Genomic DNA, 21,987 nt, shown 5'->3' on the forward strand with positions numbered 1-21,987 from the left:
TTTTAAGACTTTTATTGTAACAACTAAACTAAAAGATATCCCCATTAACTAAATAGTACTTTGTTAGTAGCTGATATCCCAAATTACAAAGAAAGGTATTTTCTTATTAAAATACTTAAACCTCGTACCACACTATGTTATGCAGTCCTTTTTGATGACGAACTCTTTTGCGGTTGGAAGTCCCGAACTCCTCCCAGTTGTAATGGGTTGGATTTCTCAAACCTTTTCAAAAATCAATGTCCTCTTCACTCGCTTCTCTGAGTACTTCCAACCTGGATGTCAGCGACTAAGGCAATTTCCTGGTGATCTTGTCAGGCTTTTACTTCTCTGCAAACTTCAACTTTCAAAACAGGTTCAAGTCTTGGAAGCCTGATGCAGCAAAAGGCTGCAGAGAGCAGGGATTCCTGCCCTCGTGCCTTCTCTTGCTCTGTCTATTGAGGCTGCCATTGCTGGTTGTCTTCCTTGCAGTTTGCTGTGAGACTGCCAGCACTGGGTTCTCTTCTTACAGCCTGTCAGCTTTCAGAAAATCTGTTAAATTTATCTGGACTCAAAAGTCAATAGCTTAATATCCCTGTTCCAATATGCAAAGTCCAGAAGTCTGGTTTCACAGAGCCATCTGAGCCTTCCATTGTTCCCAGGTGTTAGCAGCTGCTTGGTACATTTGCATCTTGAGAATCACTGACTCCTGTTTATGACCTGAAAGTCTGGGAGTGCGAAACCCATTGGTCTTCAGGTGTTGCACCTGCAAGTCTTTGTTTTTTCAAAAAAAAAATCTTTGCTTTCTGTTCTCTGTTGTCCTGGTAACCATGATTTTTGTCTTGTCCTTTTTAACAGAGAGGATGTGAAGTCACATGACTTTCTGGACTCCATCTTAAACTTCTAAAAATCTCAGTTTTAAAAAAATAATCACGTTACAAAGTCCAGTATTCATAACTTCAGAAGTACTTTGTTGGCTTTAAAACATTTTGGGACATCCAGAGTTTGTGAAGGGTGCTATAGAAATCTAGAATTGGGGCCTCAACCCGAGTTCGTAGTGGTGAGAGAGACTGTACGGAGGTAGTTGTGCCTCACTTCAGTGAAACCTGTTTCACGGTGTTTCAGGTTGTATTGGGGCTCCTACGCTCTTAAATATTTAGAGAGAAGGGTTTCTCCATTCCTTTCTCTTAGCATTTACATTTCTAACTGTTGAACGTGCATCTGGGCATGCACGGTGTTACAACCAGGTGAGAAAGGTGTCTAGGGGTCCCTCTCAGCCTTCACCTGGTCTTACCGTAACAGGGTTTAATTTTAAATACACCATGTTTTTAGCTCCCACTTGGTGAATCCTTGTTCGCCACTTTCCAATTATAAGGCAAAGAAACCAGCACAAACAGGTTTTCTTAAATTTCAACTTTTCTTCTTTAAGCTTATTAAACTTAAACTCTAATTCGGTTAATGCCTATGGATACACGACACGCTCACGCTAGCATGCATATGCAATACACACGTGCAAATAGCGACAGAATAAAGGAGAAAAATAAAGTGGAAACGTTTGAGGCGATATCTGAAGAGTTGTTAGGGTTCTTCGAGCTCACTAGAGAATCCTTGATTGTAGTAGATCTTGCTTTTTGTTGGTGCCCAGTATTATTCTTAAACCCTGTTCGCTGTCGGAGACTTTTCTCATGGGGTTCATGTGTCTTCAGTGGATTCAGAGGCTTGAGAAAGAGATGGGAGCAGACAGGAGAGAGATCTTCTCAGTCCAGGAGCAAACAGACTTTCTGCCCAAACTGTTAGTACAAATTCAAAAAACTCAGGTTGCCCAGCAGGTTAGTCATGTGACTAGCTGGTTTGACCATGTACGTTTGTATGTTTGGCCATCTTAGCAATCAGTCTGGAATGCGAGCTCTCCCACCTTCAACGTCTGGTGATCAAAAGTCCATTGTGGGTTGAATGTTTTGTCCTTTCAAACACTGTCTGTTAATATGCAAATGTCTTTTCCAGCCATGGCTGATCTGTTTAACAAGTCCTTTCTTCACTCCAGTAACTGTTTAAAATCAATGTTCTAACAAAATTAATGTGCCTCATTCTTGGCAGGTAGCAGCCTAGCATGACAACGGAGTGCTGTCCTAAGCAGGACAGTTGAAGTTCCATCCAAGCAATGTAAACGGACTTTTGCTGTTGGTTAGAGACTGGTGACTGCAATGTTAATCATTCCTAAAGTAACGGTATATGGACAATTAATACAAAGTCACATTTGACTTGGTTGTCAGGATTTCTCCCAGAAGACTAATGTGGGGAGTGTCTGAATAGGCCACTAATGTCAAAAACACAGGCCTGGTCACCTCCATCAATAAGGTGGAAGACCTTGCACCAAGGAGCAGTGGAAGAAGCTATGTAGCTTCGCTAGTGGAGGCACTTTGGGTCAGAGGCATCCAGTCAAGGAGGATTTTGGTGCCAGCCCCTGTAGGATTGTCTGCAATAATACACTTGCTGTTGGCGATAGTCCTAGTACAAAGGAGTTGTCTGTTTCATTTTGACTTGATAGTCAGAGATTGGTAACTCTTGGATAATTAGCATAATTACATCACAGATCACAGAATTGTTACAGCTCAGAAACAGGCCCTTCGGCCCACCGTGTCTGTGCCGACCATCAAGCACCTATCTACTCTAATCCTATATTCCTGCACTTGGCCTGCAGCCTTGTATGCTATGGCGTTTCAAGTGCTCATCTAAATACTTTTTAAATGTTGTGAGGGTTCCTGCCTCGAGCACCACTTCAGGCAGTGTGTTCCAGATTCCAACCACCCTCTGGGTGATAAAAATGTTCCTCAAATCCCCTCTAAACCTCCTGCCCCTTGCCTTAAATCAATGCCCCCTGGTTATTGACACTTCCAGTAAGGGGGAAAAGTTTCTTCCTATCTATCCTATCAATGCCCCTCATAATTTTGTATACCTCAATCATATCTCCCCTCAGCCTTCTCTGCTCTAAGGAAAACAACCCTAGCTTTTTCGGTCTCTCTTCATAGCTGAAATGCTCCAGCCCAGGCAACATCCTGGTGAATCTCCTCTGCACCCTCTCCAGTGCAGTCACATCCTTCCTATGGAGCAGTGACCAGAACTGCACACAGTACTCCAGCTGTGGCCTAACTAGCATTTTATACAGCTCCATCATAACCTCCCTGCTCTTGTATTCTATGCCTCGGCTAATAAAGGCAAGTATCCTGTGTGCCTTCCTAACCACCTTGCATCCTATTATTTTAACTAATAGTAGTGTGCTGATTCAGCTGGCCATTGTGGCTTTACTGACTATCCATTTCAGAATACTGTGCCGGCCCAAAGTACCAAGACGGCTAGCATGCCACGCCTAGGGTTGGATTTTAAGAGCTCACTGCTGATCTCGGTGGACCGCCTGCCCACGCCAAAGAGTCACCGCAATCTCCTGCATGGCAGATCATTTAAATGGCTGGCGTGACCTACCCCCCCACCCCCAATCACGTGGAGGGGGCAGGTTTTCTGTTACCAACAATGACGTCAGCTGCCTATGTGTGGTGCCATTTTTAAAAGGCAGCCAGCTCTGCAGGCACATTTAAATTTTTAAAGGAGTAATCCCCAAAATTAAATTCATAATGCCACTTTCCAAACCCCCATAACAATTACAGTAACTATTTGTCCTTTCCACCACCCCCCCCCCCCACCCCCCAAAACTGCACAAAGTTTAAAGGTCAACTCTTCCTATCATCCCCTACACTGTTATGTTTATTTTACCCTGTCTTTTTTCCCCCCCCACCCCTGCACTGAAAATCTTACTTCCTCCCCACCGCTCCCCCTCGCCACCAGTATGGCGCTGCGTTTCCCTAGGTGTGGGAGTGCTGGCTACTGCGCTGAAGATTGCAGAGGGCCCTCAAGATAGCACGCAAGTCTATTTAAATGTATTCATTTTGTTGATTTGAATATTTTAATTGAGGCTGCCAAAGAGCCTTGCTGCCACTGGAGAGATCGGGTCAGGCCCTCACTGCGTCGAGGTCCATGGCAGGCCTCATCCGGAGCCGTCTTCAGGCCCCCCTGCCACGGAACCCGACGCCTGGGGAAGAACAAAAGCCAACCCCTAGATTCTTCAAGTTGAGAGGAACTTTGACCTACTAGTGTGTGCCATTTTATCTGTAGCCAATATGTAGGACACATGAAGAAATGGAAGTCATGATGGTCCATAGCTCTTCATGCAGTGTACCTATCCTTCGTGGAGCAGTTTCTGCGGAAAAACACCTTTGACCACCGGTCCATCAGGCAGTGGTCTGCACGGAATGTCCTCAAGGCCCTACGGGAAAAGGAAACGGTGGATCCTGTCGGATGGTTCCCCGAGCAGACCGTCAAAGTCATTTGGCGGAATGCCTCATCACCAGAACTTTCAAACAAGCACCAAGACGTAGCTTGGCTGGTGGTGAGAAGGGCCCTCCCCGTCAGATCCTTCATGCACACCCGAAGTCTCGCCCCCTCTGCACAGTGCCCCCACGTTGGCTGTGGTGGGGAAGAGACGGTCGCCCACCTCCTCCTGGAATGTGCCTTTGCAAAGCAGGTGTGGAAAGAGATGCAGTGGTTTTTGTCAAGGTTCATCCCAAGCAGCTCTGTAACACAGGAGTCTGTGCTCTACGGGCTGTTCCCAGGGACGCACACCGAGACAAACATCAACTGCTGCTGGAGGACTATCAATTCGGTGAAAGACGCCCTTTGGTCTGCCCGAAACTTGCTGGTCTTCCAGCGCAAAGAGTTGTCCACCACCGAATGTTGCAGACTGGCTTATTCCAAGGTCCAGGACTACGTGCTGAGGGACGCACTAAAGCTTGGGGCAGCCGCAGCAAAGGCTCAATGGGGAAAGACCACAGTGTAAGGTTCCCCCACCAAGCTGGACTGAGGGGCTGGATCCATGGGAAACCCCTCGAACTGTATCGTTAATATTCTCAATTGCTGTAAATGTAAAACTGTAATTGACATGACAATTGTGAAACGGAAGGGTTGGGAAGAAACACATGACAGTATTGAAGGAAACTGATCTCCCTTGCAATGTTTGTATTTTTTGGTGCTGTTTGGAAACTGTTTGGCAATGTAATTTTTACAGATTTTTATGAATAAAGTATATTTTGGAAATAAAAAAAGTAGCTAACTTCTAAACTTAAATTGGACAGAAAGATTTCTGTTGAGTTGAACAGTGTACTTTTGTTCTTCGGAATCCTCTTTATCTGCTGGCGTGTGTGTGTATTGCAAAGGGTGGTAAATGTGACATTTTGTGGGTGGAATTTATTTTCGCATCCAGTGATTTAAAAATTCAAGACTTTTTGTAATTATATTGTTACGATCAGTTGAGAAGGGGTCGAAGGGCTCCGCTCTTGTCCCTCCTTGTTTGACTGCAACAGGGTTTTTTTTTAAAGCGAATGTGCTTACCAATTCAGTGAGTGTTTAACTGTTTACATTCTGTGATCATAAAAGAACCAATCGGACAGGTTTTCTTGAGTTTAACAAAGAAAGAGCTTAGCTTTATTGCACTTAAGCCGATTGAAGTAAAATAATAAACTATGCGCCAACTTACACACATGCGCGCGTGCGCGCGCACACACACACCTACCTAAATAGGTTATAGAGCAGGGAAGGAGAGATTGGTCAGATTAGACTCTAGAGCAATATAAAGGGGTGAACAGTCTGTGGAGTTTGGTGACTAAGTTGGCTTCCAGCTGAACTTGGTGGTCCTGAGGTTTCTGGCATGTAGATGTGGCCAGCAGGTTTGGTGATCCTCCTGGAAACAGCAATATGGACGCGTTCCTTCACTGGGTCTCTGTGTGCTGCAGTGATCGGCATAGGTGATTACGGCCAGCAGGCAGGGTTCGAAACCTACCAGGTAGACTGGAGAGAGAGACCCCACTTGGGTCGCTCCTGATCAGTGTCCAATTGCTTGTCTGCTGCAGGGAGAAAAAAGTCAGCTTAAAACATGCAGATGGTGGGCCTGTCACATGATGGCTGTGTATATTTCATCTTGTAACTTAATTAGTTCATGTCTAGGAATTCCCTTCTCTCAATCAGGGCCCCATTGTTCAAGTGATTACCTTGGATTGATTTGTCTCCCCCAGTTTAATGTCCCAATGGTTGCCTTTAAATGTCTTGTTAATGGGGGACTGGCCAGGTGATGAACTCCTAACTTCCCAAGTCATTGTTCTGGAGGGGACTGGCCAGACGATTTGACTCTTGATGCATTGGAATGTAGGGGATTTTGACGCAAAATCGGTGGCCATTTTAGCTGCTAGTGGTCACCTTTTTTTAAAAAAAATTTTTTAATTTGGGTTTCCAGCTAATTAATTTAAAAAAAAAAATCATCATTCAACATTGTTCATATTGTCACAAACATGTCCTTAGTCAATACATAAAGATAATATTTGACTTGACTAGATTAATCCTTTTTGACAGAAGACATTTTGTAGTTAAAGAATGGACTTCAGTTTAAAACTCAAGTGATAAACTTGGTGACCATTATATACTTCAAGTTAATGTTTTGCTAAATTAATATAATTGAAACTATTTTTAAACTTGGAGAAACCAAATTAAAGGAACCATATAAAAGCTGTAAAATTGATAACTGAAGAAAGCTTTATGAAATTACAAAAAAATAAACAGTAGAGGGCTCCAGCGTTAAATTTTGTTAGAGAAATGCACAAAGTGCACTCACCCAGATTTTATGGATAATAGTGGTGAGACTATCAGCGTTCAATGTTATTGGAGTAAATCGGACAGCAACTTCCGGCAACCACATGCACAGTTAAATGCAGAAATCAGGAAGTTGCTGCCCAGCTCCCCAGTAGTCTTGCTATTTACAGTTTCTTGCTGAGAGACTCTGCATTGAAAAACTTGGGGATATTTGCATGATAGACACCCACTAAACTCGCCAGTAAATGTTAGGGCATGTCCATTGAAGTGTAAGTGAAATTTTAACGGTGTGCTAAGTCATAATCACTGCCAAATCTGGCACTGAAAATTAACTTTATAAATTTGGAATCCCGTTCCTTCAGATTTTAATTAACATTGGATGTTAATTTTTTTTTAATATCTTTTTTTTTGCATTCTCATTCTCAAGCCAATCTTTCTTTCCCTCTTTTTATTTCTCATTCTGTACCTGATTTGGCATTGAATTCACACTCTTCAATTCTCCCACCTTCTTGGTCTTTCCTATGTTGCTTTCCCAATCCTTAAATTTCCTTGGTCAAGGAGATACTCTGTTGCTTGCTCTATTTGTGCATGCCCAAAATGTCCTTTTGCCCTCACTGCTCTGTTATTAGCCTGCACTTGCAGGAGTTTTGTCGGCAAAAATATTTTGAACTGAAGGGTGCAGGGACGGGTCTAACAGCAGACGCTACCAGATGTCCTGCTGCATCAAATGCTGGTCCATTGCGCCAAACCTTGCTGGAAAGATAATGGTGAGTTAGTGCCACATGCTGTTATTAACACACAGCTCACCAAGTTCAGGGGATTAAGAGAAACGGCATGTGCTGGAAATCTTCAAAACTTGCTGGTCTCTTTTTAAAGGAGAAATTTCTAGAGCTTAGAACCTAGGCAGCTGAAGTGTAGATTAAATAAATGAGTTCAGATCTCATGAGGCTTTTGTAGTATGGGATTGTCTATAAAATAAATGAGGTCGTGCTGGTGGTTTTTACATTGTTGGATTGTATGGCCCTTCCCTTAAACATGGGGATCTTAAACATTACTATTTGACATTTAAACAACTGTGCACATAAAAGGTTATGCAGTTGTTTGTGTTGCCCCCCTGCTTTAAATCCATCGGATGTTATAACTGGAGTGAATTCAGACTACCATTAACCTTGCTTCCAGGGGAAACAGTAGCAAAAATAAATGCAATGTTTGTATATTAAATGTTCATCTACCATTTTATGCCATCTTGAAAGTAATTACAATCATTGTTTTGTTCAATGGCATCTAAGTTGTGTGTAAATGCAAGTTTGTTGATTCTTCCTCTTCAACTGCCACTCTTGTCAAAATTGTGATATCTTTTAAGTGTGAGCTGATTAGAGTCTCATTTATACACCATGTAATGTTGCAATGAGGCAGTGGATTTGTATGTTAATTTTACTGCATCTGATATTCTTTTAAATTGATGCTCCTTGGTCTAAGTTGACTGATGCTTGTGCTACTTTTACTTTCAAATGTATGTTTGGTTTGTCTGCTGCCACCTTTTAATATACGTAGTTAGTCTAGCTTAGAGAGATTACTGAGTCTTCAGTTCTTTGAATATTAACTCTATTACATGCTAACTATTTACAACTTTACACAAGTCTGTGACTTCTCTGAAGCCATGCTGTATCTCCCTCCACACGCTGTCTCGCGCATGCCCGTTCTCTTCCACCATCATGGTGGGGAGTATTCCTTACACTCTGTCAATCATTAAGCTTTTTGGACCCTTATGCTACATCTCTCCTCAAGTCTTTATCCATATAATATATTTATACGTTCACATATTTATACATTGACATTTTTTTATCTTTTATATATTACACCATTTTCTCCCCCACCCCCCCGAAACACAGATTCAATCTGTCAGGAGGTTTCACAACTATCCCTGATTTATTGTGTTGTCAGACATGGAAGATTAGTAGCTTTTACTCTGATCTCTTGTTTCTTGACTTGGATGGGCTTCATTTGAGGTTTATCGTATCCGGTACTTTCTGAATGCCAGGGTCAACATCTAGTTTGTCCAAATGTATGACTGACTGACAACTTCAGTGAATAGGAATAAGGTTCCTTATAGCACCTTCTGAAGTATGTACTAAATAAGATCTCTGATTCTTATCTCTCTGGATAATTACTCCTCCTCTGCCTAGGTCACATACCCATACTTTTTGTTCTTCAGTCAACTTAAGAATGGTATTTCCTATTATAATAGGCTTGCTTCTGATGTACATCCCAACACCATGCTTGAGCTTTCCTTAATAGTTGTCGTAAGGGTTAGATTGGGTAAATATTTTGCCAACTGATTGACCATTCCAAGGAATCGTTGAAGATCATGGGCGGAAGTAGGAAGTGGAATTCACGAATGGCTCTCGTCTTTTGCGGGTCTGCCATTATGCCATTGCTGCTGACAATGTGTCCTAAAAACGAATAGACGTTTTCAAAAATTCACACTTCATTAAGTGTGAGGTCGCCGCCTTGTAGACAATTCAAAACTGCTTTAACCCTCAGGGCGTGTGCTTCAGTGGATTCACCATGGAATAAAATGTCATCCACGTGGCATATTACTCCTTTAAGGCCCCTTAGAATGTTTGACATAGTTCTTTGAATATTTCCGGTGCTGATATTATACTGAATGGTAAACAATTAAAACAAAATCTACCCTGCAATGTGGAAAATTGCCGAGGTATGTCCTGTACACAAAAAGCAGGACAAGTCCAACCCGGCCAATTACCGCCCCATCAGCCTACTCTCAACCATCAGTAAAGTGATGGAAGGTGTCATCAACAGTGCCATCAATCGGCACTTGCTTAGCAATAACCTGCTCAGTGACACTCAGTTTGAGTAGCCATATAAATACCGTGGCTACAAGAACAGGTCAGAGGCTAGGAATCCTGAGGTGAATAACTCACCTCGACTCCCCAAAGCCTGTCCACCATCTACAAGGCACCAGTCCAGAAGTGAGATGGAATATTCTGCACATGCCTGGATGGGTGCAGCTCCAACAACACTCAAGAAGCTCGACACCATCCAGGACAAAGCAGCCCGCTTGATTGGCACCCCATCTACAAACATTCACTCCCTCCACCACCGACGCACAGTGGCAGCAGTCTGTACCATCTACAAGATACACTGCAGCAATGACCCAAGGCTCCTTAGACAGCACCTTCCAAACCCGTGACCTCTACCAACTAGAAGGATAAGGGCAGCAAATACATGGGAACACCACCACCTGCAAGTTCCCCTCCAAGTCACACACCATCCTGACTTGGAACTATATCGCCGTTCCTTCACTGTCGCTGGGTCAAAATCCTGGAACTCCCTTCCTAACAGCACTGTGGGTATACCTACCCCAATGGGCTGCAGCGGTTCAAGAAGACAGCTCACCAACACCTTCACGTGGGCACTTAGGGATGGGCAATAAATGCTGGCCCGGCCAGCGTCGCCCACATCCCATGAATGAATTAAAAAAAAAAAAAATCTTCTGAACTGAATAATGCAGGTTGTCAATAACCTTGATTTCTTATCCAATGGAACTTGCCAAAACCCACTATTCGCGTCAAGCTTTGTGAACATGGTATTTTTGGCTAACTTTGCCAAGCTTTCATCCACTGAGGACATCGGATGAACCTCTTTTGCTACAGCCTTATTAAGTTGAGTTAAGTCTACACAAATGCGAAGAGTACGGATAGGCTTAGGAACCATTCCCGGACACCACTTTGTAGGTTTAGTGACCAGAGAAATGAATCCCATCCTGATCATCTCTTCTAGCTGATGCTGGACTTGCTTCATCAGTGGGTGTGGTATCTTCCTAGGCGTGAAAAAACATTCTGGTTTAGCATCTTTTCGCAAAGTAATACTATGTTTGGTCTTCAGTCTTTTTGGAAGTTACTCCGGGATTCTTGTTGCTTAATTTCTTCCACTTATAATATGAAGGTCAATGCAAGCTCTTCTACTTGAGAGGGAATTCTTGATTCCATAGAACATATTGTTTCCAATACTGCTTTCCCTTGTACTGGAGTGTTGCTTGCAGATTTCCCTTGACTTTCAGCTCAATCCCTCCTGTTTCTGTTGGTTTCAGGTAATGTATTGATAATCATGGTTCTTGTCTGATTAGACTGTTACACTTGCTCCGGTGTCTAGTTTAAAATTAGTGATATGTCAGTTGACACATATGTCTGCAGACCAAAGTGCCTGATTAGAATCATTGATTTCACCAAAGGAAGTTTTCTGATTTTTATTTTCTCTCCTCCCCTCACCCCACCCCCCTCCTGGATGGAGATTGTTCAACTTCATTAACAACTGTATGCTTAAAGATGTTTTCTTTCCAATTAGTGGGAGTAGAGATTTTACTTAGGCCATTTTGGGAAAATGTGCCAATTCTCTTAGTGTAAGTATTCTGCTTTGTTTGCAGGACACTGTTTTGCGCCTATGGGTCTTTTTTGATGCCACAGCATTGACAGGGTTTCATGGCGTTTTCCACTTCCACAACTGCTCTCCTGCCCCTCCCCCCTCCCTCCACTCAGTGTACCACCTTTTCTGGTGCTTCTTTTACAGCCCTCTGATTAAGGAACTGTACAGTGGCTGGAGGTTTTCTGAAGCATGGTCTTTCTTTACCTCTCAGGATTGCTCTGTTCTTCCAGACCTCTGCTTGTCTCACCAGTTGAATATCTTTGTCTAGGGTGAGGTCTTCTTTAGACTGCAATAAATCTGATAGGGATTCATTAGCAGTACCTACTACAATGCAGTCTCTTACTAATTCCGCTTTTAGGTCTCCATATTCACATCCTTTAGCTAGTCTGTAAAAGTCATCAACAAAAGCATCAACTGTTTCACCTGGTTTCTGGACCCTTCTGTTAAATCTTGCCATTTCCAGAATCTTATTGCCCCTCAGCTTGAAACAGCTATCAAAGGCTTCATCAGATGTCTCATTAATACCTTGTCTTGCAATAACATTGTCTGCTATTGCCCCAATGGAATATAGCAATGTGTTAACTTGCTCTGTTTCAGACTGGCTGTCTAATTTGGAAGCAGTTCTGTATCTCATCTTTTCTACCAGAGTAACCAATTTTGAGTTTTATTTGGTCCTTCCATGTTTCCAAACCTTTCTCTGGTCTTGTGAATTTAAGATCCATGGCTTTCTTTGCAGTTTACTTTTTAAAATTTTCCCTCCAGTATCGGAAGTTTCCCACTGACTCCTGCTATGGTCACCATTTCTCCCTGTGAAATCTTGCCGCTAGACTTTGGATATATTGCCTGTTTGTTTTACAAGCAGTTTTGTAGTGTTTCTGCTATACTTTTGTTTTAAACTCCCTTCAGAGTGTCGGGTATTTGCAGCTTTGTTTTTTTTCTCATTCGCTCTGGTTGCCACAAGTAATGGTGCCAACCTCTGATCCGCCCTCGCTAAGGACTTTTGGTTTTCCCATTGCTGCCTGCCTAGTGACGTTGGGAACAAAAATATTTTTTACCCTTTTTATGGGTTGCTCACCAGATGCTTGATTCTCTGACTCAAAGCCTGCGATTGCTGGACCGGAATTTTTTTCACAGACTACTCGCCTCTGTGGTGCAGCCTGAATGCCTCTGCAAGCCGATTCCCTGACTCTCTCTATCTCTTTCGTCCACGGAGCAGTTCTGGAGCTTTTTCACAGCCTCTTGTGTTCTGCAGTTTTGCTGTTTTGTTTTTAAGTTCGGCCTTCTTCATAGTGTTTCTTCAAATTCTTTTGGGTGTTGCATGGTAAGAACCACCTCTGTTCACCATGTTGTATGTTCTGCGTCTTCAGTACTTTGAACATTTAACTCTTTTATTACACTCTTACTACATACAACTTTACACAAGTCTTTATGACTTCTTTGAAGCCATGCTGCATCTCCCTGCAGTCTCTCTCTCGTGATCTCTCACATCATGGTGGGAGGTATTCCTTACACGATCTCAATCATTAACCCTTTCAGACCCTTGTACTGCAACAAAAACCCAAACGTTGGTGCAAGGGTGAAGTGAAACAGTGCTAATGCCTCTAGAAGTTTTAAGACACCCTTGAGGAAATGTTTCACTTGTGTCTTTAGAGGTGCTAGTGTCATAGTAGCAACATGAACTACTGTCTGACTATGGACAGTCATTTTATTTTTCTGCCTGCAGGTAGTCTGAGCATTTTATATGAAAAACAATTTATAGTGGTAGACATCAACTGGTTATGTTGGAAAAGACAATGTGAAACATTTTTTTGAATGATCTAGAGATAAAATGAGCCTTTAAAAAAGGGCAATGTGATAAGTGTAAATTATTTTTGTCAACAGTTGTACTAAATTTTAAAGTGTCTTTTTAAATAACTGACAGAACATCCTGAAATGATCTGTAACAAAGCAGGCTGTTTGCAGGTTAGCTGATGAACTATAGAAAGTTCCATAATGTTAGCTGGAAGATATAGAGATCCTACAGTTCAGGTCTGAGTCGATCTTATTGCAATGTTTTCTGAGTAGTTACCCTACTGTTACAAGCAGGTGAGATAGAGGTCTAGGGGTTCCCTCTCAGCCTTTGCCTGGTCTAACCGTAACCGGGTTTAATTTTTAAAAACACTGCATTTTAGCACCCCCCCCCACTCTCAGGGAATCCTTGTTCACTGCTTTCCAATTGTAAGACAAAGAAATCAGACAGATATTCTTAGATTTAAACAAGAAAGGTGGAAGTTTATTAATCTTAAACCCTAATTTGGTTAACGACTACGAATACGCGACGCGACCATACTAGCATGCATACGCAATAAACATGCATGCAGATAGAGTCAGAAAAAGTAGAAAGAATAAAGGGAAAAAGTTTGAGGCAATAGCTGGATTGTAGTTAGTTCTTTGAGTTTGATGTTGAGTCTTTGGTTGCAGGTAAGTCTTGCTGTTCGTTGGGGCCCAGTGCACGCTTTAACTTATTTCGATGTAGGAGTCTTTTCTCTCTTGAGGTTTACATTTCTTCATTGGGTCCGGAGGCTTGTGAGGAAGCGAGAGAGTGCCAGCCAGGAGAGAGGCTGTCTTGTTCCTGGTTCAGTTACAATCTGCAGTCGAACCAAATTGTCCTGTGAGCACAGTTCTAAACTTCAAGTTGGCCAGCAGATTAGTTATGTGACTAACTGTTTATAAAACTTCTGCGTTTGTGGATTTCAAAGCTCTCGGTAGGGAGGGGGAGGGAGGATGTAGTGCTGTCTCTTTCCCCCGACAAGATGTGGATCACCATTTCCCAGCAAAATCTCTGTTAATTGATCAGTGAGCAATTCTTTTGTCTCATCAAGCACTGTCTCTTCGTATGCAAATGTCCTCCAGCCAAGTGTCTGGTGATCTCTTGTAAAACAAGTAATTTCTTTGCTCCAGCAACAGTTTTTTTTAAATTAATGTTCATATGAAATTAATATGCCTCATTCTTGGCAGGTGGGCGTCTTCATGACACTATCATTACTGGCAATGGAAGGCAACCTCCCTTGGAAAGAGAAAAAGGTTCAGTCAGGAATCATGCATTTTTAAAAATATTTCTGGAAGCCTTATTGTGTTTTAGTAAGGATGTGGAAGATCCTATGTAAAAGCAAATATATCTTCTCCACCCATCCCACCTCTTTTGTGTATTGGCTGTTGGATGATCATTGTTTTCATGGTCAACAGGAAACCTTTTGGACTAATTCCAGTGGATAAATGTCTAATTCAATCATCTCAATAACTTCAAGTTTTTCAGAATGTCATGATTAATAAGACTGCTGTAAGGATTGCAGTTTTAGTTAAATCATCAATATGCATACATTAATTATATAGAAGTAATTTTAAACTATCCTTTAATCCACTTCCCTTAAAAAGGCAATACTGGATTTTTTAATGGTATTTACTTTATATTTTTGTAATACCAAGAATATCTGCCAGAGAATGCCATGGGGATCTATCAGTTTACTGAGTATTGGTTTGAAAGTCTATGCATCTACATAGAATCGTTACAGCACAGAAAGAGGCCATTCGGCTCGTTGTGTCTATATCCGCTGTCTGCAAGAGTGACTCAGCTAGTCCCACTCCCCTTCAAGGTCTTTTGGGCCTCCTTATCTCGAGAGACAATGGATACGCGCCTGGAGGTGGTCAGTGGTTTGTGAAGCAGCGCCTGGAGTGGCTATAAAGGCCAATTCTGGAGTGACAGGCTCTTCCACAGGTGCTGCAGAGAAATTTGTTTGTTGGGGCTGTTGCACAGTTGGCTCTCCCCTTGCGCCTCTGTCTTTTTTCCTGCCAACTACTAAGTCTCTTCGACTCGCCACAATTTAGCCCTGTCTTTATGGCTGCCCGCCAGCTCTGGCGAATGCTGGCAACTGACTCCCACGACTTGTGATCAATGTCACACGATTTCATGTCGCGTTTGCAGACGTCTTTATAACGGAGACATGGACGGCCGGTGGGTCTGATACCAGTGGCGAGCTCGCTGTACAATGTGTCTTTGGGGATCCTGCCATCTTCCATGCGGCTCACATGGCCAAGCCATCTCAAGCGCCGCTGACTCAGTAGTGTGTATAAGCTGGGGATGTTGGCCGCTTCAAGGACTTCTGTGTTGGAGATATAGTCCTGCCACCTGATGCCAAGTATTCTCCGAAGGCAGCGAAGATGGAATGAATTGAGACGTCGCTCTTGGCTGGCATACGTTGTCCAGGCCTCGCTGCCGTAGAGCAAGGTACTGAGGACACAGGCCTGATACACTCGGACTTTTGTGTTCCGTGTCAGTGCGCCATTTTCCCACACTCTCTTGGCCAGTCTGAACATAGCAGTGGAAGCCTTACCCATGCGCTTGTTGATTTCTGCATCCTTCAAGGTGGTCTTTAAAATTAACTGTAAGGAAACACTGAGCCATTCCAAGAGGAAGTGTGGCAATGCACCATGCTTCATGTCCTCAGTAGTTTGGTGAATCATCTAATCCACCTGTGGCTGCCATCTAGATAGTTTGAAATCTGACTTTCAGACACTACATTGATCTCCGATTCAAAGGCTCAGGTAACGCAGCCTGTGCCAACACAAGCATACGGTTACTTCTAGCTGCAATAGTTAATTATCTGCAGTAATGACTTAAGTATATTTCAGCTAGGTGGCTTATTCATGTTCTGTCCTTGCAGCTATACAGTTAAAAATGAGATGGGTGATAGAAAAATGCCAAGTGATGACAAAAAATAATTTCTTTGGTAGCTGTTCTGGATTAAAAGAAGCCAGTACTAAACTAGTGAATAGTTTAAATTGTAGTGATCTATAATGCTGGAGTTCTTTTAGAAACCTTTCATCTTTTCATTAGTTTTTCAATTAAAATGAGTAAAATTAGTATGTGGTACTAATGTAATGCTGCGAGGAAGCCAGTCAGCCAGCTAAATGAATGACCGTTGTCTGTGTGCTGTCCCAAAGCACAAACATATGTTCAGTCTCTCCAAATTTCAGTTCACTGAAGCTGAGCTTTTGTTGTCTTTTTTGCTGTAATAGTATTTGTGCCAGCTATCCAAGTGAGGCACATCAAACAATGCCACCTGATTCTTTCTTGCTGTGATCTGTTGGCTGCAGTCATTGGTGCTCTGCTTTCCTTGAAAACTCATAGGTGATACATAGCTACACATCCAGAGCAATAGAGTTGTACAGCATAGAAACAGGCCCTTCGGCCCAACGGGTCCATGCCGACCATAATGCCTATCTATACTAATCCCACATGCCTGCATTATTTCCATATCCCTCTATGCCTTTCCCATTCAAGTACCTGTCCAGATGCCTCTTAAAAGTTGCTACTGTTCCTGCCTCCACCACCTCCTCTGGCAGCTCTTTCCAGATACCCACTATTCTTCGTGAAAAATTTGCCCCTTTGATCCCCTTTAAACCTCCTCCCTCTTACCTTAAATCTATGCCCTCTAGTTTCAGTCACCCCTACCATGGGAAACAGACTCTGGATATCTACCCTGTCTATGCCTCTCATAATTTTATATACCTCTATCATGTCCCCTCTAAGCCTCCTACACTCCAGGGAAAACAGACCCAGCCTATCCAGTCTCTTTATAACTCAAGCCCTCCAAACTAGGCAACATCCTTTTCAATCTTTTCTGCACCCTCTCTAGCTTAATTACATCTTTCCTGTACTGCGGTGACCAGAACTGCACACAGTACTCCAAATGCGGCCTAACCAACGTTATGTACAACTGTAACATGACGTCTCAACTCTTGTACTCAGTGCCTCAGCCGATAAAGGCAAGCATGCCGTACGCCTTCTTCACCACCCTGTCTACCTGTGTTGCCACTTTCAGGGAACTATGTACTTGCACCCCAAGGTCTCTCTGCTCAACAACACTCCCCAGGGCCCTGTCATTCACAGTATATGTCCTACCCTGGTTTAACTTCCCAAAATGCATCACTTCTCACTTGTCTGCATTAAATTCCATTTGCCACTCCCTTGCCCACTTTCCCAGTTTATCTATACCCTGTTGTAACGTTAGACAACCTTCTTCACTGTCCACTATACCACCAATTTGAGTGTCATCTGCAAACTTACTAATCATGCCCCCTACATTCACATCCAAGTTGTTAATATATATGACAAATAACAGAATCATCATGAAGTCACCTGTTCTTGTTGGCCTTTTGTGAAGTTAGTCTCAGCACATCAATTTCAGATTTGATAGTTGCATATTAATAATTTCACTTTAAATCTTAACATTTTGCTACAGTTTGCAGTGTAATTGGGCATTGTCTTTGACTTCTCTGCTTACGGGCAAAGAATTTCTATGATACTAACTCCCTAATAAATGTTATTTATAAGTATTTCCTTGAACGCCAATGCATAGGCTATGATCTTGGCAAAACTTCGATTTTTCATGAATTGTAAAAACAAATTACACAGTGTATAAGGTACATTCACACTGCAACTCAGTGTCATTTCACAGCAGTTTTGGGCATCAGACTGACATTGCGTAGTCTAAATCAGGTTTTGAGGCTGAGATTTGCCCCTGAACAAGGCCGAGGTGAGAGTATCTTCACAGTCTCACTCTGGTCAGGTCAATCCCTGCCATCAGACTCTGGTTTATTTATATAAGAATTGCATCAATTCTGGAACCATTATTGAAGTTTCTTGATGTAAAAAACTTTTTGTTTTTCTTGGCAAGAGTTTATTTTCAACAGAAATTAGTTGCTTTAAACACGTGTAAGTTAATTTGGTGCCTTGACGTGTGATATCTGTATATCAAGCAGCAATGGTGTGCAAATAACGATGAAAAGGTAGTGTATTATTAGGATGGTTTATCACCTAGAGGTGATGGTGTTCCTATGACATTGATGCTCTTGCCCTTCTGAATGGTAGCCGGTTGCAGCAGAGGAAGGTGCTTTTAAAGTAAACATAATAAGTTGTTGCAGTACATGTTGTGGATCACATCAAGTCCCTGTGCTTGCTGACCTATATTGACTCTCAGTATGGCAACATCTCATCTAAAATTCTAATCCATGTGTTCAAATTGCCCAGTTTCATTCCAGACTACCCAGTCGTAGCCAGAGAATTGTCTGGAATGGCTTCCCTTCCCACTCCTGCCCAGGTAGTGCTGGAGTCCCCCAAGGATCTATCCTTTGTCCCCTCCTATTTCTCACCTATGTTGCAGAGGGGCGGTACATGATCTGAAAAGCCATCCGATTCCACATATACACTGATCACACCCAGCTCGACCTCACCACCACCACTTCTCTTGACCCTTCCACTGCCTCAGATTTGTTATGTTGCTTGTCTGACATTTGGATGAACAAGAATTTCTTGCAATTAAGTATTGGGAAGGCTGAAGCCAATGTCTTTGGTCCCTGCCACAAACACTATTCCTTAACCACTGACTTCACTTCTCTCCTGGGCCACTGTCTGAGACTGAACCAGACCACTCCCAACTGTGGCTTCTATTTAACCACAAGCTGAGTTTCCGACTCCTGGTTGTCTTCGTCACCAAGGCTGCCTGCTTTCATCTCTGTAACATGGTCTCTGCCTCATAGTTTCTTCCTATCTATCCTATCAATGCCCCTCATAATTAGGTCCCCCCTCAGCCTTCTCTGCTCTAAGGAAAACAACCCTAGCCTATTCAATCTCTCTTCATAATTGAAATGCTCCAACCCAGGCAACGTCTTGGTGAATCTCCTCTGCACCCTCTCCAGTGTAATCACGTCCTTCCTATAGTGTGATGCCCAGAACTGTACACAGTACTGCAGTGTTTTATACAGCTCCATCATAACCTCCCTGCTCTTATATTCTATGCCTTGGCTAATAAAGGCAAGTATCCCATATGCTTTCCTAACCACCTTTTATCTACCTGTACTGCTGCCTTCAGTGATCTATGCACAAGTACACCAAGGTCCTTCTGACCCTCTGTACTTCCTAGGGTCCTACCATCCATTGTATATTCCCTTGCATTGTTAGTCCTCCCAAAATGCATCACCTCACACTTCTCAGGATTAAATTCCATTTGCCACTGTTCCGCCCATTTCACCAGCCCATCTATATCATCCTGTAATCGAAGGCTTTCTTCCTCACTATTTACGATACTACCAACTTTCGTGTCATCTGCGAACTTACTGATCATACCTCCTATTTTCAAATCTAAATCATTTAATGTACACTACAAACAGCAAGGGTCCCAGCACCGATCCCTGTGGTACACCACTGATCACAGACTTCCACTCACAAAAACAACTCTCGACCATCACCCTCTGCCTCCTGCCCCTTTGCCAAATTGCCTTGGATCCCATGGGCTCTTACCTTAACCAATCCCCCATGCGGGACCTTCTCAAAAGCCTTACTGAAGTCCATGTAGACTACATCAACTGCTTCACCCTCATCTACACATCTAGTCATCTACTCTCAAAATTCAGTCAAGTTTGTTAGACGTGATCTCCCCCTGACAAAGCCATGCTGACGCTCCTTGATTAATCCCTGCCTCTCCAAGTGGAGATTAATCCTGTCCGTCAGAACTTTTTCCAATAGTTTCCCTACCACTGATGTTAGACTTGCTGGCCTGTAATTACCTGGTTTATCCCTGCTACCCTTCTTGAATAATGATACCATGTTCGCTGTCCTTCAGTCCTCTGGTACCTCTCCTGTGGCCAGAGAGGATTTGAAAATTTGTGTCGGAGCCTCTGCTGTCTCCTCCCTTGTCTTGCATAATATCTCCCTATGTTGGTTGGTGTAAAGATTTGGTTTGATAAAGTTTCTTTGGAACACATTGGAATGTTTTACTATGTTAAAAGTGCTATCTAAATGCAAGTTGTTGTAAATACTGCAACTGCATTGAGCCATTGATGGATAACTGGATGTTAACTTTTTAGCAGTAAGGGATGCCATCAAGTAAACCCCTTCTAAACTGCTTTTGATGTATTTCCTTTTGAAGAAAGAGGGCTCCAAGTGGCACTAAGTATTCCAAATGTGGCCTGCCAATATAGGGTTAAAATGACTTATTCAATTTGTACTTAACTACCTTTGTGATGTATTCTTGCTTAACTAGCTAAGTTTCCCACACGCTGAGAATGGTGGCAAACTTTATTTGAGTTCTTGGATTTTCAGGTTTTCTTTTGCATCAAGTTTGAAAAAAGCAAGAATAATGGAATAATTTTCTGTGCTTCCTAATAATAAATGACCCCTAACAATATTCCAAAATTAAAAATGTCTCCTTGGAAAACATCCTCCAAAATTCTTGTAACTGCTGCATTGTATGTGTTACAATGATTGTATAAAGGATTGAATCAGCATAAATTTGCATGTTCTTTAGAGATGCTGCAAGGCAAACCCAGTGAAGCAAACGATGGACAAATACAGACTGCTCTTTATAGCACATGCTTGTTCAGAATGACAGTTACATGACTTCTGTTGTCTCTCAAAATAGATTTAAAAGAATTAAAGCTATTTTCTGCAGCATTCATTCGAGTCCTCTCAACACGCTATTCATGATTTTGATATCTGTTCGACTAAATAACTAATCCACTTTAGAAGCACAAACTTAATCCATTTTTGCGGATCCATAATTTGAGAGATTGGCAACAAGGAATATAACATAAATAGAAGCAGGAGTCGGCTATTTGGCCCCTTGAGCCTGCTCCGCCATTCAGTAAGATCTCGTTGGTCTTCTACTTCAACTCCACCTTCCCGCACTTTCTCCATATCCCTTGGTAATCCAAAAATCTGTCAGTATCTGTCTTGAATATACTCAACGACTTGAGCATCCATAGCCCTCTGCGGCAGAGCATTCCAAAGATTCTGAGGAAATCTAGGAGGTTTTTCGCAGAATTTATTGTAAATATAATAAACTAATCATAAATATGCAAGAGAGTCACCACTTTATTTTCATGTATAGGCTTTAACCCCTTAACTGCTGTTTCCACAACACATGGGTTTAATAGTTCAGGTTCTGGCAAATTGATAATTACCTTTATGGTGATAGTGGAGGATAAATTGTTTTTTTTTTTAGCCCTTGTGAGGCGTTTGGCTCCTCCTGCAATTTGTCCTGAGTTCTGAATCTGGCTGGGTTCAGTTAGCTTTGGATTTAGAGCCTGACTCTTTGATGCGTCAGTGGGCACATCCACACTGACTTCACTTTGTTTTTTTGTGGTTTTCGCAAGTGTTGTTTGCCTTTAGGGTATTTTACCTTTTTACTTTTACTTTAGGGGTGGGTTTTTCCCTAATCTGCCCCATGTCCTCTGGGACACTACTTTTAATGGTTGTACAGATTCTGCTGCACTCCCCTGTGGCACTTCAGCAAGGTGAGGCATCTCACTCACTCTTGGCTTGCCTGTTTGGGAAGGCGGATGGTGTGGTAAGGCCGAGGAGGGATAGTTTTACTTTGTCAAAGTGAGATGGGATGTCACTTGTGACTTTGAGAGCTGTTTCAGTACTGTGGCAGGGGCAGAAACTTGATTAGAGTGATTCAGACGTGGAGTTCCGGGAAGGACCAGTGCAGATTTGGGAAGCGACAGCACGTTCAAGGACTTTGGAGAGGAAAAGGGAGGTTGGGAATTGGGCAGTAGTTTTCAAGGATGGCGTTGCCGGGGTTTTTGTTGAGGACCGAGCTGATAGATTTGACTGACAGAGGGACAGTACCTGAAGAGAGAGAACTTTCAACAATGACTGCTAAAGTGAAGACCAGGAAGGGAAGATCGTTGGTCAGCGGTTTAGTGGAAATAGGATCACAGGAGTAGGAGGTGAGTCTCATGGACAAGATGAGCGGGGAGACTGGAGAGTATCTAGAGAAAGATGCAAGTCCAAGGTTAGGGCAGGGGGAGCTTTAGAGGAGGTTTGGCCCGGTG

At 42.6% G+C, this 21,987-nt stretch overlaps 1 protein-coding gene and 1 long non-coding RNA gene across 2 annotated transcripts in view; one reads left to right on the plus strand and one right to left on the minus strand.

Moving 5' to 3' along the window:
* slc12a4 (solute carrier family 12 member 4) overlaps window positions 1–21,987 on the plus strand; it is a 207,711-nt gene that overhangs the window by 15,415 nt on the left and 170,309 nt on the right. The window lies entirely within an intron of this gene.
* Window positions 5,476–12,612, minus strand: LOC137379200 (uncharacterized). Its single transcript, XR_010976759.1, has 2 exons — window positions 12,188–12,612; window positions 5,476–5,927 (listed from the first exon to the last, which is right to left on the minus strand). It is a non-coding gene; the product is annotated as an uncharacterized lncRNA (long non-coding RNA).

The sequence above is a fragment of the Heterodontus francisci genome, chromosome 17 (genome assembly GCF_036365525.1).
Source record: "Heterodontus francisci isolate sHetFra1 chromosome 17, sHetFra1.hap1, whole genome shotgun sequence".
NCBI classification, from domain to species: Eukaryota; Metazoa; Chordata; class Chondrichthyes; order Heterodontiformes; family Heterodontidae; genus Heterodontus; species Heterodontus francisci.